The 18997-nt window shown below is 47.1% G+C and overlaps 1 protein-coding gene across 1 annotated transcript in view; it reads left to right on the forward strand.

The window, feature by feature from the left end:
- Positions 1-18997, forward strand: part of DDR2 (discoidin domain receptor tyrosine kinase 2) — a 1291881-nt gene that overhangs the window by 1043145 nt on the left and 229739 nt on the right. The window lies entirely within an intron of this gene.

Genomic DNA, 18997 nt, shown 5'->3' on the forward strand with positions numbered 1-18997 from the left:
TTATGTAGACACTTGGCCACCATTTATCCATTATTTTAGCAATTCATTGGATGAAGCAATGGCAATGATACGTAGTCTATTGATATCTCTGTGTCTGTTATAACCCTTACTGATAAACCCTAGGGAAGTTTGATGCTTTTTCGAAGATCTGTGGTGAACGCCTGTGGTTTTTATGTGGTTCTTGTTTAAACATTCCTCTTTCCTTTAATGATTTCAACCTATTTAAGCTAAGTCAAAGAAATTAAATCATCGCTGGAATGGGAAGCTCGCCAGCGGCAATTTTGAAAAACACAATCCATTTAAAATCAGCCACTTCCTGCTGCCATCCACCCAATACAAGACCGCAGACATGCCAGGGAGTGGAAAATTTTGCCTGCCAGAGATCCGGCCCTACAAGCCACATTTCACAGAGCCAGTAATCACTGCACTAACTGACCATGAAGTGCTACATTCAGATGCACTATTTGGTGCTGACAACAGGTGCACCAGCCAAAGGTGTAAGTCGGCCATATGCCATGAGGTGGCAGAAGGCCTCAACAATGGGTCCCGTCCCTGCACACCACTTGACTGCCACAAGCAGTGGGACGAACTGCGGCTTCAGGTGCGGAAAATCCTATCCGCCCATCATAGGGAATCCCAAGCCACGGGAGGATGGATGAACCCCCAACAGTGATGCCATGGGAGGAGGCATGCAGCTCAATACTGCACATGGAGGGCATTGAGGAGTCAGTGCAGCAGAGGTCAGAGCCGGGACACAAGGCGATGGTGGTAAGCACAACAAACCCCATGTAAATGTCATTCATGTGTCCAAAGAACGAAACCCCCAAGCAGAATGGCACATGGCCTAGTAAGATCGCTTGTTTTGTTCCCCTTTGTCATCCCCTTCCTTGTCTTGTCGCTCCTAGAAACACGTGTGTACATGCATGTTATAAATGACTTATTATATCATATCAGATAATAAATAGATGGCCAAGGGGCCAAGGAAAAGGGTCTGACACATGTCAGCCACAACAAATGGGCAATCGGACACACACATGCTAGGGGTCGTGGACAGAAGAAGCCATGCACAAGCACCATAGACCATATGCCGTGCCCCACACATTGACACATGAGTAGTGCCCATGTGCACCACGGGAGTACAGGACAATCAGCATAGTCTCAATGCACAAACAGCTACACTCCGGGCTGCTGTGCGCTTTATAAATGTAAATAAATAAATAAAGCCACCGTGGCAGACCAACAGTCAATGTGAACTCCAACCACCCACATGTACAAGATCGCATCAGAGCAAACCGAACTACCAAACAGCATGCTGGGAGCAGGACACACAATGTAGCATCAGTTGGTAATGCAAGCCCACAGATGTGACTCACTGCATGCTCATCTAACCCCAACAGGCACATCCTCTGAGAGCGATACAGCTAGTCCATCATCTGGCCAGGCAGGTGCAGGCGAGAAGGCCATACCAACACCTACAGCCCAGCCTACACTGCCTGTGGCCCAGCCACTACAAGCAGCCCAGTATACACTACCTGCCGCCCAGCCACCACCAGCGGCCCAGCCTACACTACCTGTGGCCCAGGCTGCACGACCTGTAGCCCAGCCTACTGTACCTGTGGTGATGGCTGCACAACCACTGAAAGCTGCCGGACACCCCTCACAAGTCCCCAGTGGCCCCACCGTCACTCCTGTGTGCTACACGACTCTGACACCACACCAAGCACTGGCCTATCCTGGCAGGTACGGCGATGAGGAGGAGGCGGAGGAGGGGGGTGACGATGATGAATCAGAGGAGCACACCCCCTACCCAACACCATTGTTCAGCCTAGCCAACCTGCACAGCCGCCCTCCGGCATCCATGTCCAACATCCGGGACATGGATGCACAGATCCATGGGATGGAGGAACGGCAGTGACCACCCCAGTTAGCTCTCAGCAGGGCAGCCTGAGGCACCGCTCCCAGCGGACATATCAGGCACACATGAGCCAGGCAAGGGCCCGTGGTCAAGAAGCACAGAAAGTGATACTAATGTTTTGACACTGGGATATTTGGTTGTTTGGGGTGTGCGGGTAGGGGGAGGGGGTGTGTGGGCACAGGGGCTGTGGCGAGGTGGAGGGGGGGTGTGGGGACAGTGTGTGTGGAGGGGGCGAGGGTGTTGGGACATGGTGTGTGGGGAGGTGGTGGGGGTGTGTTGGGACAGAGTGTGTGGGGAGGGGTGTGGGGACAGGGTGTTTTGGGAGGGGAGGAGGGTGTGTGGGGACAGGGTTTCTGGGAAGGTGGAGGGGGGTGTGGACAGGGTGTTTGGGGAGGGGGCACAGGGTGTTTGTAGTAAGTAACTGTTTTTGTAAATACATCCTGGTTGACATTTGAAGCAATGAGTGGACATTCCTTGTTTTGGTGCAATTATTTATTGTGTGAATGCATCTTATGCAGTAAGATGCAAGGGAAGTGCAGAGTTAAAGGTGTACTCATAAAAATATATAAATGAGTTCTTGATGGGCCATGCGCCCATCCCTGACCTCCCTGCGCACATGCCTAGGCCTGGCTGGCGCTGCATCATGATCATCAACATCATCATCATCCTCTGGCGGAGGAATGTCCAGATCTGGGGGCAGGAGTATGTTGCGTCTGATGCAGATGTTATGCAACAGTGCACAAGCCAAGACTATCTGCCTCACCTTCTCTGGCTTGTACATGAGTGCACCCCCAGATGGGTGTAGACATCTGAAACTGGCCTTCAAGAGGCCAAAGGTCCGCTCAATGGTCCCCCTGGTCCTCACATACGCCCTGCTGTATGCCATTCCGTCCTGTGTCTGGAGATCCCTCAGAGGGGTACTCAGCCACAGAAGCAGCGGGTATCCAGAGTCACCTGCCAGGGGTAGGGGCACAAGGTTAGCCTTATCTTGCATGTGGCAGAACTGTTAATTTTCCATGTCTTACACTTAGCCTGTCTGTACCGGTTAGCTACATCATGCATCTGGTCTAATGGTGTGTCTGTCCTTGCTGCCCCCTGAGACAGGCACTGTGTTTCTTATGGATCATGCTGGGTTCTGCTCCATCAGATGTATTGCTGGGGATAGGAAATGTATTGCGACTAACTGATCATAGTGAGGACTCCTTCATAGTCAGAACTGAACATCACCATGTCTCTACCACACTACTGACTGCACGCACTTCATGACACCCGCAATGAAGAGTAACCATACACATTTATGTATCAACACCGTATGACAGCTACCAAGAACAGGAGACCCCCAAACCCAGTGACCGGTTTGATGACACTGAAGCTGCACATCAAGGTCATCTTGCTTCTCTCCCTCTCATTCCCACTGAAAATTAATCCCAACCCTGCTCCCATTGCAGACCCACCAGAGTGCCAAGAGACTGCACAAGTGGCAACGGTGCGCAGTACAAGACCCATTTACGGTCACATTAACATGTGTGATTGATGGTGCTCAGCAGTGGTGTTGCCTGTGACAGCGGAATCTCAAAGGTCAGTGTGTGCATGCGTGCACCATATCTCACCAGGACATACGTCTCATGGCCCTTGGTGGCACAGTCTACTGATACACTTGCTTTGGAGGGGTGGCAGTGTTGCATTCTGGTACCTGTAGTGCATTGCTTGTGGATGTCCTTAGGGGTTGGAAAGGGCTTGACCAGTGACTGATACTTCCCCAGTCATGTGCTACTCCTGTGTGTTGTGGCCTGTCAATTGGGTGTGCACTGATTGGTCCTGCATTTGCAGGGTGATTGACGGCCATGCATTTGTGGCATTAACCCCCCTTGGCCTGTGACCCATACTGCTATGCAGGTGTAAATGTACATGTACTCACCCAACATCCAGGCCCTTTAACCTCCGAGGCGCACCATGGATGCCAGCAGGGTGCTGTTCCGCAGGACCATGCAGTCATTGGTTGATTCTGGGAAGCAGGCACAGCAGTGTGTGATGGTCAGGTCGGCATCAATTGTTACCTAGACATTGAGGGAATGGTACTTCTTCCGGTTCCTGTAGACCTGCTCTGAGGCGTGGGGGCCACCAGCTCGACGTGTCTGCAGTCCAATGCTGCCAACACACTGGGCGTGCCCACAATTGCATAGAAGCGGGCCTTGGTGGCATTTACCTGTGCCTGGGTGGTTAGGAGGGCGATGTGCTGGCCTACATGGCGCAGGAGGGTCTCCAGTACCTGCACCAGCACTCTGGAGAAAGCAGGCTGTGATATGCCATGCAGCTCGCTCACAGAGTGCTGAAACGTGGCAGTGGCAAGGTAGTGCAGGACCGACACCCGCTTCAACAGTGGTGATACGGCTGTCCTGATGCTGATCGTGCTCCCAATGTCATCCTTGATAAGGGTCAGGAGTTCAAGTGTTGTCTCCCTGTTTAGGCGGTATAGGGTGTGTATCTGGCTGTGGTTCTATGTCATTTCATCAACAGTCATTTTTTCGATGGGTTTTTTATGAATATTTTTCTATGAAAAAACTCATCGAATTTTATTTTGTTTATTTTGGGGGGGTTCCCCCCAAACCTCCATCCCCTATTGTTTTTTCTCTATTCCTGACCTCCCCCACTCCTTATATTTCCCCTCCCCCTTATATTTATTTTATGAGTTTTCATTGAAAAAGTTTTGTTAAAAAAGTCTGTTGATGAAAGGACATTGTATCCTTGCTGTCTGTCAGGGCCCAGGGTGTGGCCCTAGTGCGGAGCATCACAGTATGCCTCTCGCTTGCCACTTGCATCCCAAACATCATCATCCTCATCATCCTCTTCCTCCTCCCGTCCCTGTCCTCCTGTTGCCACTGCTGCTGGTCCAGCTCAATCAGATACACTCCAGCATGCAGTGCCTTCATGTCCATGGCAGCAACAATGAGTGGCAGAGTGGTTGTGTTGGGGTGTTTTCTTGGGGTGGGTGTCGCCCTTTAGTACTGTTTCTGTGTGCATTGGGTGCACCTGGGTGGATTGGGTGCCCCTGTGGCCTTATTTCCCCCACCTGGTTCCATTTACCAGCAGCTCTCAGGTGGTGGTGTCACCAGCAAAGATTTGCTGGTAATAATGTGACTGAATTACCGTTATGCCTGTGATACCAGCTGATGTTACCGGCATTGCTGCTGTTACCATTGCTGTGTTGTTAGCTCTGGTAGTACTGTGGGAGGTGTTACCGTTGCCAGCGATTCCAGCGACAGGGGTCTGTGTCACTCTGATTTGTCGGTCATATAATAGTGCAGGTATACAGTGTTGCTGGCACTTTATTAACAGACCGGCAAACTTGCAATGAGCCCCATAGAGTTCTTACTGAAATGCCCAAGGTTATGCCTGGAAGGTTCTAAAATTTTGTGAGCCTAATTCCAGAAGTAAAGAAGTAAACAGATATTAAGAAATGCACAGAAGTGTTAGAGGTAGTATTTAGTTAACAGAGAAAGGCTGTGTACTTCTTATGATGTGATGTGCTCTATTAGCAATGTGAGTTCTGAACAACCTTATCTCCCCGCAACCCTATGTGTAATACTGTTCTTTATTTTCCTGACAGGTACCATTGTGTGCCGCTATACATTTTGTAATAGTGAAAGGAAGATAATTGTCAATAATGTACCCTCCAGACCCATCTAAAATGACCCGCAGGATGACTTATAGCCGTCCTTTGTGCTTTGAGATGTGTATGCAGAATCCTGCGAGCTACGCAAGAGCGGCCCCATCTGATGAATATCCACATTGAGTTCACTTTATGCATTTAGATTGTATCCTAGGAGAGCAGGAAAGGCTAGTCCATGTTGGGCCGGTCCCCACAAATACTCCATTTTAAAATATTGGAGAAAGAAAAATAAGAGTTTGAGTAGATATGGGTTGTTGCACCAGAAGCGCAAAAGGGAGCACTGTCATGGCATGCAGTCCGCGGACTAGTAAATAAGTAAATAATCTAAATACGATGGGAGCTGGAGGAGGTGTAATGGGACTTTTTCTTTTCAGGAACGTCTGCTTGAAGGATTGCTTTACTTCCTTCACTCTATGATATCGGACCATGTTACTGTCTTTAGTGTTTTATTATTTTTCTTTTCTTTAAGCAGACTTTTGGAGGCTACCCCTTTTCCCTGTTGGCTATGGACAATGATTGTTTGTTATGAAATGAACTGCGCATGTGCGCCAACACTGCTGACTAGGATCCCGTTTACTAGGATCCCATTTACCATCCACAGTAACTGGGACAAGGCCGTGGGACTAAGGCCAGTAGATCATGCTGGAGATCGCAAGTACATATAATAAATTACTGTGAACTGGAAGCGCATTAACCAAATGTCATTTCCTAACATAGATAAAACGGACTAAGGCATCTGCATGAATAGACTCTTTGTCTAAGACCAGAGGCGGGATTAGCATGCCGGAAGGTCTACCCTAGATGTTCTCAATCTTTAAATTGTCATATGTCTAGATGTACGTGATTATTTCATATACGAAAATGCAGTGGCGTAACACAAAATGTGGGGGCCCCCCTGTGAGGCATGCTGACGGGGCCCCCCAACTCGGCAATAAATCACGCATCGTGCCACACTCTGGGCCGGCCTACATTGTCACGCTTGCGCAATATACACGAACATGCTGCTGAAGGGGTATGCCACACACTGCACTAGGAGAAAGATATAAATATGTATTTTAATGCAATATACAGCACACTTCCTGAGAAAAATTGACTATAAAGCCACAGTGTTTGCAATTGTTTTGTAGGGTAACACTGTTCCAATACATATAAGTCACCAACAGTGCACAGGAACATTAATGCTTTGCTATTAAAAATGCCATGCCACAATGAAAACATGTCCAACTGGCTGCACAATGTAGGCCATGTAGACACGTAATAACATTACAGTAAAGCATGCCAGGCCACATTTAGACATACATAGACTGGTTGCACCAAAATGCCAGTCAAAGCAATAACGCTCATCAAGAAGAGAGCACACATTAAAGCCAGCATCTCCGTGGCCTCTACCAACACGGTCAAACTCTTTAAAATCTGAAAGGAACTGATCAATCCTGTTGTGGTCTCTTCCTCTCTTGTTCCCTCCAAGGCCCTCTGTACGGCTCTCTGCTAAATCTCAGGACATCCTGTCCTCTATCTCCTCTTCCTCTCTCGGCCCCCTTGGGCCAGCTCTACCTCTCCCCCTCCATCTTCTTCTTTGTCTCTGACAACACCTGACAAGGTTTCTAGACAAGTCCGATCTATGAAAGCGTTGTCTAAACAGGTGCTCGCCTGCTCCTCCAGAACCATCAAGGACCATATTGGCACCCTTGCTGCAGCCTTGGCCGATTTCTGTAATCACTCTTTAGCCACTGGAATGTTCCCTTCTCCCCTTAAGCACTCCCTTGTGCACCCACTCCCTAACCACCACCCCGCGGCCTATCACCATGACACCTGCTAACCCGTACTTGAATGATCCAGCACTCTGGATACGCCACTTTGCTACCAGACCAACACCTAACCAACCTTGTACTACGGCCATTAGAAACACTAGATTGAACTCTAGAACTAGCCTACCCACCTTCCCATGCACCCACCACCCCAGCATCTTATGCAGAAACTCTAGATTAAGAGTCCGCAGCATGAAACAATCGCATACTGGCCACAACCATGCTAATGCGACCACTGACTCAGCCAAGTCAGCCCTTACCCATCTACACGACCTACCTATACCACCTGAAAAACCTTTCCATAAAGACAAGCCCGTTAAAGCAGCTTTGGTGAATGCTAGGTCTCTTCCTGCCCATGCTCTCGACATCGCTGACCTTTTATCTCACGAAAAGCTCGACTTCCTCGCAGTCACTGAAACCTGGCTCAATGCTGCCTCCGGCCCATCCCTGGCCCTTGCTATACCCAATGATTATACTATTATTAGATGCGACAGAAACTCCACTCAAACGAAGGGAGGTGGACTTGCCTTCATATTCAGAAATACACTCGACATCAAAGTCATCCAGGACGCTCAAATCCCCTCAGCTGAATCCTTGTCCATTAAGCTACCGCTATCACCTAACCACACGGCATCTCTACACCTTATTTATCGACCACCAGGTCCCATCTCCTCCTTTATAGAGGACATCGCATCACTCATAACCATAGACACCAAACCCAACTCTCAAACGATTTTACTTGGAGACTTTAATCTTGGTTTCAATGACCCTAAAGACACTAACGCCCATGACCTAGCTAACACCCTATCGGACTTGGGTCACACGCACATTATTCACGAGCCCACTCACATCAAAGGCAGAACACTGGACTGGATCACTCACCTCAACTGCCCTATTGACCTCCTATCCAATGACCCATGCATTTGGTCTGATCATCACATAATAACCTTCTCTATCAAAGCCAATACACCTCACCCGGCGCCAATCATTGCCCCAGCCACCAGCACGAGAAATAAGAAAGATATCACACCTGACAAACTCTTACCTATACTACTCCCCATCCTGAACAATATCGACCCAGAGGTCGACCCTACAGTCCTTGTGGACATCTACAACCAGGCTATACTTAAAGCACTGAACACTATTGCTCCACTAAAACTGCGGAAACCCAAACCACAGCGTCACCTCAACACTTGGTTCACGCCACAACTAAGAGAATTACGTAAAGCTAAGAGAACCGCAGAGTCACATTGGAAGAAACATCCCACAGCTTCCAATAAGACTGAACTTACCCTTGCCTCCGCTAGTTACAAAGAAGCCATCTTTATTGCTAAAAAGGACACATATAACAAAAGGATTATACAAGCGGAATCCAACACAAAGGAACTCTTTAAGATTTTGAAAGAACTTGAATCCCCCATTGCCCCTATAGACAAATGTGTTACAGATGCACTATGGTGTAGTAACATTCAGAAGGCCTTATTAGATAAAATAGCTCGCCTACAATCTAAAATCAACGCAAAAAAATCCCTGTTACTTGCTGACCCGGACTACAAACAAATACCTAACAAACCACCTACCATTAAATCAACTTCTAAACCTTTCAGCTTCTCACCCCTCTCTATCTGGGAAGTAGAAAACATCATCAGGAAACTTAAGCCATCTAACTGCCAAGGTGATGCTTGCCCTGCCCCGATCATCAAAGCTGCAGCACACGACCTGGCACCATTTATAACCAACCTCATCAATGCCTCCTTCAAAACCGGAGTAGTGCCTGATAACCTAAAAGATGCGTGGGTCATCCCACTCCTAAAAAAACCTACTCTTGATCCAGCCAACCCGTCTAACTATAGACCGATAACAACTGTACCTTTCTTATTAAAAATATTGGCTAGAGCAGCCTACTTACAAATACAGGCCCACTTAGAATCAAATAATCTCCTAGGACTTAGGCAGTCAGGTTTCCGACCAAGACACGGTACGGAAACTGCATTAATTGATCTCACTACCCAGGTCCAAATCCTGAAAGACAATGGTAAACTTGCACTCCTCTTATTGCTTGATCTGTCAGCAGCTTTTGACCTGGTCAACCATCAAACACTCTGCCACCACTTGAAAACTGCAGCACACTTCTCAGACGCAGCCACAGCCTGGATCAGCTCCTTCTTGGAGAATAGAACCATGAGGGTCTTCTCTCCCACTGATTCTGCTGAACCCTCTCCAGTACCCTGCGGAGTTCCGCAAGGCTCTTGCGTGTCCCCGACACTCTATAATATATTCACAAAGCCTCTCTTTGATATCCTTGACCATCTGGGTGTCACGTATACCAATTACGCGGACGACACCCAGGTACTCATTCCAATCTCGGGGAACTATGAAACAGACAGCAAAACCCTCAATGAAATCTACTCAGTAATTCAAGCTTGGATGGCACTTCACGGACTATGTCTTAATGACGAAAAAACCGAGTTGATCATCCTTGGCACTCACGCCAAACTCAAAAAGCTCAATCCTGCATTTAACTCCTTCATCATTGATGGCAATCTCATCCCCGTGTCAAATAACACTAAAACCCTTGGGGTCTACATCGATGCCACCTTATCCTTGTCCAAACAAACTAATGCAGTAGCATCATCAGCCGCCTACACCTGTAAGTTGATCACTGCATGTAGGCCATTTATCTCCTCACCTAATTGCATTACTCTTGCCAGAGCATTAGTCCTTTCCAAGATAGACTATTGTAATGCCCTTTACTTAGGCACTAGCTACAAGAATATCAACAAACTACAAGTAATTCAAAATAATGCCATTAGAGCTGCCCTCAACATCCCCAAAAAAATGCACATTTCGGAGACCAGACGCAAGCTACACTGGCTTCCAGTCAAGCACAGAATATCCCTTAAAACTCTTGCCCTCATACATAAAGCCAGGGCCAACCTTGCACCAGCCTACCTCACCAACCAACTTACACCTCACACTTCATCAAGACCACTTAGAGCAGCACAAGCTAACACTATGTCCATACCGAGATTTAAACTTCACAATTCGGGCGGTGCTAGCTTCCCTGTACAAGCCTCCAAATTATGGAACACAATACCGGCACTTTTGCGAGCAGAACCGTCATTTAACCTATTTAAACATAACACCAAGCGCTGGCTTCACAACATGGACTCTATGACAGCCTAACTGCCTGATCCTTGCATGATTAACTGTCAATATACATTCGGGTAATTAATATAATTATACTAGACTATGTATATATGCATCTGCATGACTAAGTTTGTACCCACTTGTAACTGCAATGTAACGTAACCTTATTGAATGCCTTCAACTGCAATTGTAACCAGATCTAACTTATGCGCCCGTATGCCCTTGGGCCTGGCCGCGCTTTATAAATAAATAAATAAATAAATAAATAAATAAATAAGAAGCCGTTTGCTGATCCTACCTGCCCGGAAAACTATTGCCCAATCTCCATCACCCCTTTCTTGGGCAAACTCTTGGAAAAGCTTGCCATCTCCCAGCTTACTCTCTACACTGGATATGTTGGTTATCTCCATGACCAGCAGTCTGGCTTCAGAGCTGCCGGAGGCATTGAAACTGCTCTCCTGAACACCCGTGAAGATCTGCTCTCTAACCTTGATTCCAGCATTCCTTCTATCCTCACCCTCCTTCTTTCCTCTGCTTTCAACACGGTCAACAACGCCATCCTGATCAATCGACTCTGCGAGAACCTGGGCATCACAGTCCAGGCCCTGGAGTGACTGACCTTCTTCCTCTTGGAACGCCCCTGCCCTCCCAGGTCCAAACTGGCCCCAATCTCTCTGCCACCTCTCTACCTGTGATATTCCCCAGGGCTCTATACTCTCACCCTGGTTTTTCAACCTCCACTTGGCCCCTTTGGCCCACCTGATCTCTACCTTCTCCTCAAACTTTCAGTGTTATGTGATGACTCAGCTTTCCTTCAGGCTCCCCTCAGCCTCCTCTCCTCTCTCGCTCATTCCTGACAGTCCATCCGTGATTCAGGATTGGTGCGCCTTCAACGATCTCTGCCATAATGTCAGTAAGACAGAGATCCTTCTCATTGGGACCCTGGCACCAGCTTTCCCTCTCTCACTCTGCCCGTCCGCCTTGGGCCCTCTTCCTTCACCTTCCTGCGAGGCAATAAAACTTGGTGTCATCTTCTATGCCACTCTCTCTCTTTCTCTGCTCACATCTCGGATGTCACCAAGAAGTTCCACTACAATCTGCTCCTCCTCAAAGGGACTCTTCCCTTTCTCACTTTCCACCAGAAGCTCACTGTCTCAAGAGCCCTGGTTCTCTTTAGGCTGGACTGCTACAATACCCTCTTTCTCATTCTGCCTTCCTCTACTCTCCGTCATCTGCAACTAATCCAGAACAAGACTGCAAGACTTATCATTGGCCTCATGCCAAGGGATCATATCTCTCCAGCCCTGAAATCTCTCCACTGACTCCCGGTGGCTGCAAAGATCAAGTTCAAGACCCTTTGCATTGTCCACAAGTCTTTCTGGGGCAGGGGCCGGCACTACATCCAACGCTCTCTTCCAAAATACCTTCCTTCTCGAGCCCTTCGTTCAGCTACCTCCAACTCTCTAAGGGTTAGATGCTTCTCCAGGCAGATAGTGGGGGGTAGATCTTTCTCCTCTACTAGTGCCTCCCTCTGGAATGGCCTCCCTGCCCCTTCAAACTTGAGCCAGACCATCTGAAGTTTTGGAAGCAGCTCAAAACTTTCCGTTTCTCCTCTACTTTCTCTCTTTTCCTCCCCTGCTGACCTACCTGTCTGCTGCTTTTCTGACCAGTTGCTTGCATACCCTCAGAGTCTGTATGAGTCCAGGCTCTTTCTTGATCGGTCCCCCTTACACTGTCTCCGTGCCTATCATGCACTTAGGGGCTGTAACTGTAACCCTGCAGCCCATTGTTCTCATTGCACTACCCATAGCTGCGCTGCCCTGGCTGCACTTACTCAGAGCAGCACAGCCCTGTTTTCCCCTCCCCTCTCCCTTGCACTTCCCGCCTCCCTTTCCTCTTGCACCTCGCGTTCTCACAATGACACAAGGCCTAGTGAGATCGTTTGTCTTGTCCTCCCTCTATCTTCCCCCCCTTGTCTTGTCTTGTGTACAGGCACGTTATAAATGACTTTTATCATATCATTTTATCACAAAGGCCCAGAAAAATATACAATGCCGCAGTAAGAAATGGCTAGACTGGCAGGACCCAAATGCCAATCTAACCAGGTAATTACACTTAGCAGGACTGCTTTATCAGAAATTCCCAGTTAAAAGAAAGTCATACCAAACTGAGGAATGACTAGACCGGTTGCACCAAAATGCCTCTCTAGCCACCAATACCACATATCATGCCTGCTTAGCCTGGACATGGACAACCATTATGATTTATTGCACAATTCCGCCACCCCCCACACATCCCCTCTCCCTCCCACCCCCACCCCAACCTCCCTAATCAGCTAATTGGCCAAGAATTACCTCCACGTCCCTCTTCCTTGTCTCAGAGCTTACGTATGAGGCTCCTTGCCTCATAGGTAAGTACTGGGATGAGGACAAGTGGGACTAGGAGTAATGAAGATTACAGGTAGCTAAGTCAGGCATTACCTCCATGTACCTCTACCTCATCCCAGTACTTGTTTAGGAGGCAGAGTACACAAGTACTGCCTTATACATAAGTACTGGGATGAGGAAGAATAGGGCTAGGAGTAATCAAGGCATTAGACACAAGTAGTGAAACAACACCATTGAGTTGACTGGGCTTCAGCACTCCCCCAACCCCCTGACATTTTGGGCTATGTTGACTCGACCTGGCTGACCTTTAGAGCAGTTGCCGGACAGAATGGGACACAGATGTTAAATGGTACCTGGGTTTTACTGTTAATAAGGGCCCAGCAATTACCAACGTAAAGCATTTCACTGTTTGTACCTGCATTCAAATGCCACATTTCTTAGGCAATTGATATCGCGATGTGGGTCTAGTACTTGCGTGCCAGGGGAGTGATTGGAAGGGTAGAGAGGGAATAGGAGACTTAAAGGAGAGAGTTAACTGCTTGTAACATTGAAGCTGCACTAGAATAGTCTCATTAAAACACGTAAATGAGTTAGATGCCCACACACAAATAAGTTTGCCCCTCCCTACCACCCGCAAAGTTAGAGTCTCTCCAAACATTTGAAGGGTTAGCCCCCCGAAATGCAGATTTTGTTGTGCCCCTGTACACAAGCACACACCATTCACCATATACACACCCAGCCATCCATACATTTAAGTGTGCACTCTTTCACCATACATGCACACCCAAGCAGCCATCCATACATTTAAGTGTGCACCCTTTCACCGTACACGCACACACGCACACCCAGCGACCCATACATTTGTGTGCACCCTTTCACCATACACTCACACAGGCAGCCACCTATAAATTTAAGTGTGCACCCTTTCACCATACACTCACACACGCACACGTCATGGGGTTGAGGGAAGCCCTACTACTTCAAAAAGAAATTGGGGCTCATTACGGGTCCAGCAGTAACCGTGCCGGCGGGTTACCACCAGCCCTGTAAAAAATTACCAGCGCCTGACTTCCAGGTGCCACCGGGCTCTTCCAAGTCCGGCGGCCGGGAATTCAGGAACCGGTAATTTCGGTAATCCCCATTCCCGTGGAGTCCCATAGGACTCCATGGGATTGGGGACACGGAAGCACCGGCACCGTTAGCAGCGGTGCCGGTCTTCTGTGACGGGTCTGCCTACTTTGGCCGCTGTGGCCGGCAGGGTCAGTCCAGTCGGGCACAGCGGCCCCAGCAGGTAGACCTGTAATATGCAGGTCCGGAAACAATGGTGCCGGGCCGGTATGCTCACAATAAGCACCATTGTTTCTTTTTGAAGTCACTCTAACTTCATTAAGAAATTATTCAGTTAAGGAGCTAACCATAACGGAAATAATTTCTTTATGAAGGCAGAGTGACTTCAAAAATAAACTATTTATTTTTGAAGTCATAGGGCTCCCCACCACCCCATGACATGCAGCCCTCCAGCCTAGGGTCTTCCATGTCATGGGCTGGGGGAAGCCCTCAACCTTCAAAAAGAAAGTTTCTTTTTGCAGTCACTCTGCCTCCATAAAGAAATGATTTCTGAATTCAGAGTGAATTCAAAACAAAACTTATTTTTTTTTTTTTCAAGTGTGTCCCCCTCCCAGGACATGGGCTGACGGGGACCCCGCACCGCGGGGGCTGACGGGGACCCCGCACCGCAGGGGCTGCGGGGGCCCCGCACCGCAGGGGCTGCGGGGGCCCCTGTTACGCCAGTGCAAAAATGTCGAATTCGAAAATCGCATATTCAACATGATGGTATAGAAATAATCACCTACAAGACCCCGGCCACTTTCCCTCCACCCCCTACCCTTAAAAACGTACCTCTTGCTCTTTACTTACCTCTCCACGGCCACAGCTCTGTCTCCGCGATGCAAGTTCCGCCTCACCATTGAGAGGCAGAACTTTCGCTACACGGTCCCCTTTTTTCTTTTTTTTTAAATGTTTCTTTGTCCACTGATTTCCTTGTTATGGACGTGAGGGACGCCCGGCACCCTCAAATTCCCTTAATGTCAAAGAAGGGGTGTAGGGGACACCCTGCAACCCCAGTCCCTTCAACATTTTGAGTCTTCCGGGTTTTTTTTCACTGCCGAATTCGGCATTTTGTTTCATGTGTTTTTTCTTTACAAGCTTTTCTCCTGATACCTTGTTTCTGATGCCCTAAGAAAGGGGACATGCTTGGAGGGTCTGTTGGGCAGTTAGGAGGGAACAGGTTAATGGTGCGGTCTGTTTGACTTTCAAGTCAACAAATAAATCAATTTTGTTTACACCATCACCAAAAATGAGAATGTGAGTCTAATTACTCGGACACTACATTTCCATAATGCCTTTATCATGGTCTGCAAGCCCTTATAAAGTCCAAAGTGATCTTCATGGCTGGTGATGAGGTTCCTTTACTGAAACTTCAGTTTGCCACTTCCCCCAAAGTTTAGATGCATTGCAGGTGACAGTGTGGGGGAGTGTGATGGGCAGTACGCTTCCAGGTTTAAATTGTGGAAATTGCTCAGCATTAAAGGCCCTGTAAATTGCCTTCTCTACAATGGTACGAAGATAACATTTAAAGATTTTGCAGCATGTGAAATGACAGGTGTGATTTATTATACAAGCTGCCCTTGTGGACTTTATTGTGTAGTGACACATTTTGAGAAAAGCAAGTGTGAGGTGGAAAGAGCACTGATTGAATATGAGAACTAGAAATTTGAAGCCAAACGTAGCAAGGCATTTTGTGATGGATCAGCACATGGTGGCACAAATGCATTTTCAGATTTTGGAGGTAGTCTATCCTGAATCCCAGGGATGCGCTTTTTCTTTTGAAGCTATCACAAAGAGAAATGTTTTGGATACATCAATTAGATTCTGTAGCTCCAAAGAGTATGAATGAAGATTTCCATTATTGCCAATTCTGGCACCTAATCCGAACCAATTTGGTGGATACGGAGGCATCGCGCCTTGAAACACTTGTGTATAGGCGCGTTACAAATGCCATATAATATCATATCATATCTGAAGTCTGCAGTGTAGCAGGATCCGATTGGAAAACCTTTATTAGGGAGAACAACTGGGTGGAGCAAGATTCTATCCGGACTCCACCCTGTAGGCCCATGGACAACACTGAGATTGGGAGGCAGGTGAAGGAAGCGGACATGCAACTGATTATGATGGTTTATGTAATGTCATCTTTAAGAGTGAACCTGAATATTGGGCAGCAGCACTACACCTTGCATTTGTGTATGTCTATGAGGCTGTCCAAATACCTAGGTCTAGGCAACAGTCGTTGTTAATCCCAGTGTATAAAAAGGGATCAGGGCTATTGCCTCAGAATTATTGACTTTTTTCGCGATGCTGAACAGTGCTTCTAAGATATTTGTGAGGTTGCTATTGGAAACGCTACCAACTGCGCCGAAAATAGTGCTCTCCTGAATCTCACTCAAATGGGTTTAAGGAAAAATTGCTCCACGCTCTACCCTCTGCGGGTTCTCCTTACCCTGATCTCAGACACACTTCAATTCCCTGACCACTCACTTTATATATGTTTTGTTGATTACAGTTCTGCATTTGACAGTGTCCCTCTGGAAACATTTTGGAGAAAGTTGGAGGGCTGGGGCATTGGCGAATCAGGCCTGTATTTCTTGAAACAACCTGTACCTGTGATACACAGGTACAGGTTCGCCTTTCTCAAATAGGTAATTTGGCCCATTCCATCTCCACCAATAGAGGATTGAATCAGGGCTGTGTGCTTTCCCCTATCCTATATAATTTATATGTGTCTGACTTCAAACCATCTCTGAGATCTGTGAACAACCATCGCCCCCAGGTTTGGCAGCAAAGCTGTTCACCTCCTCACATATGCCGACAACACTGTTATTTTGGACCGTACGCCAATGAGACTTCAATGATTATTGGATGCATTAAGTATATATGCAAAGAAAAATGGGCTAAAGGTAAATGTCTCAAAGACCAAAATCTTGACAATTGGGAAGAGAGCCTATGGGGCTCCGTCCTTTGTTTGGAAAATGGCGACCTGGTACTGTGTCAGGTAACTGAATACAAGTACCTGGGCATGACTGTTAGGGCCTCTAGGGAACAGACTCCTGTGGGTGAGATTGTTTCCTCCAAAGTTGAATCAAATGGCTCACCATCAGGAGGATTGTGAACAGATTGGGGGTTGGGAGGGTCTATTAAGTACAAAATCAATGTGTACAGGCACTCATTTACACCAGGTATAATGTATGCATTGGAGGTGCTAACAGAGAGCTCTGTCGGCTGGTGTATGTACCTGGAGGCAAAAATATTATGCTCACTACTGGGACTACTTAGCTCGGTACCAGTTCAGGAAATTAGGCTTGAACTTGACCCCCAGTCACTGAAATCTCTTTGGAAGGTTCCTGTGTGTAGGCTGCGGGTAAAGATCACTTTTGAAGACTCTTGAACCTTACAGTGGGACACTCTCACAGGGTTGGCAGGAGTGTTTTGTTTAGGGAGATGGAACAAACAGTCCTGAGACATTTCTCGGACATTAGTGTGAGTGAAGTACTGAAGTCTGAGGTCGAATTCCACCTTGCTAAAATTGAGAAAACTTGCTATCAAGACCGAATATCATTCTTAGACCAATTGGCTATAAGACCCAGATATGTACAATATTCCCATCAAGTACAGTTTGGGGACACACCTCAGAGTTATCTTACTAAGCTGCGCTATCCTGGGTTGGTCCATTTTATCCTATATTTAAGGTTTGATATTTTGCCAGTAATGGGCTGAACCGGTGCCTGGGAAGCAGGGGAGTTGCTAGGTCTGGAAAAGATCAAGGGCTACACTAATGTTGGGACTGTCGGGACTCGGGGCTAGCTAGCCTTTTGGTTGTAGCTCCTGAGATTCTATCCAGGGCTACAACCAAAAGTTATATAGCCCTCTAACCCCCCCCCCTAGCAACGCCTCTGCTGGGAAGGAATGCCTAGAGAGATGAGACTCTCTAGAATGTGCGGGGAAGTGGTAGAGACCGCACAACATACCCTAACTCAATGTTCTAGGCTTCACTGTTTGTATGATAAAGGATAGGCCTAGTTCAGAAATGTTGAACATGACCAAATTGGGAATCTGTCATATGGGGCTGAATTGCTTGTTGTAATCTCAGGGGTGCTCCATATTTGGAATATTGTGAAAACTAGATGACTGGCATGAGTGGGTCAAATGCTGTTTTTATGAGATTACTTTTGTATATTATATTACTGAAATGTCCTGAATGAACGAAATTTAGATGATTCTTTTAATTGGTTTTATGTATGATTTATATGTAGTGTTTTAAAAATGATAAAGGACCTCATTACAAGTAAGGCGGAGTGCTAAAAAACAGCAGAAACTCACTACTGCTTCTTGGGCCTTATAATTAATGAGTATAAAAGGGTCTAACAAATGAGATGCTATTGATCAATTGTATTAGGGTCTTTTTAAGATTAGCAGTATTACGTATTGTTTGATATGGGTCTCTTAATGTAATGTATATTAGGTTTTGTTTTACTTTTTGGACTTACGCGAAACAGACAAAAAAAAACAATCTAGTTATCACTAGTAGTAACACGAAGATCCCACTGCTTTGAAAGACGGTTGAAATCTGAGGGAGCGCGGGGGCGGGGCCTGTATTTATATCATGACGTCCTGACGGCACGGGCACGCATGATACAAAACGAGGTGGATAGGACGCATAAGCGTCGAAAAAGTTTTCCTACGGGAAAGGGTCTATATAATGTACCGGGGATTCCCAGCCTGACGACGGGGAATATTCAAAGCATGTGAATCCATGAAAGATCCAATGCTGGAGAACAGGGCGATTTTTGCGGGGATGTGATGTAAAGAAAAGTAAATTGATTTTATTTTTTGTGTGAAAGGTTTAATTTTAACCATGCAAAAACAGAGGTCATGGCTGGAAGGTTTAGAATGAATCTTAAACTTTGACATTGCTCCAGCAACCATCCAGACCATTGTGCTTTGCCTGCCA

This window comes from Ambystoma mexicanum, chromosome 1q, assembly GCF_040938575.1.
Source record: "Ambystoma mexicanum isolate Mex_15411 chromosome 1q, UKY_AmexF1_1, whole genome shotgun sequence".
NCBI classification, from domain to species: Eukaryota; Metazoa; Chordata; class Amphibia; order Caudata; family Ambystomatidae; genus Ambystoma; species Ambystoma mexicanum.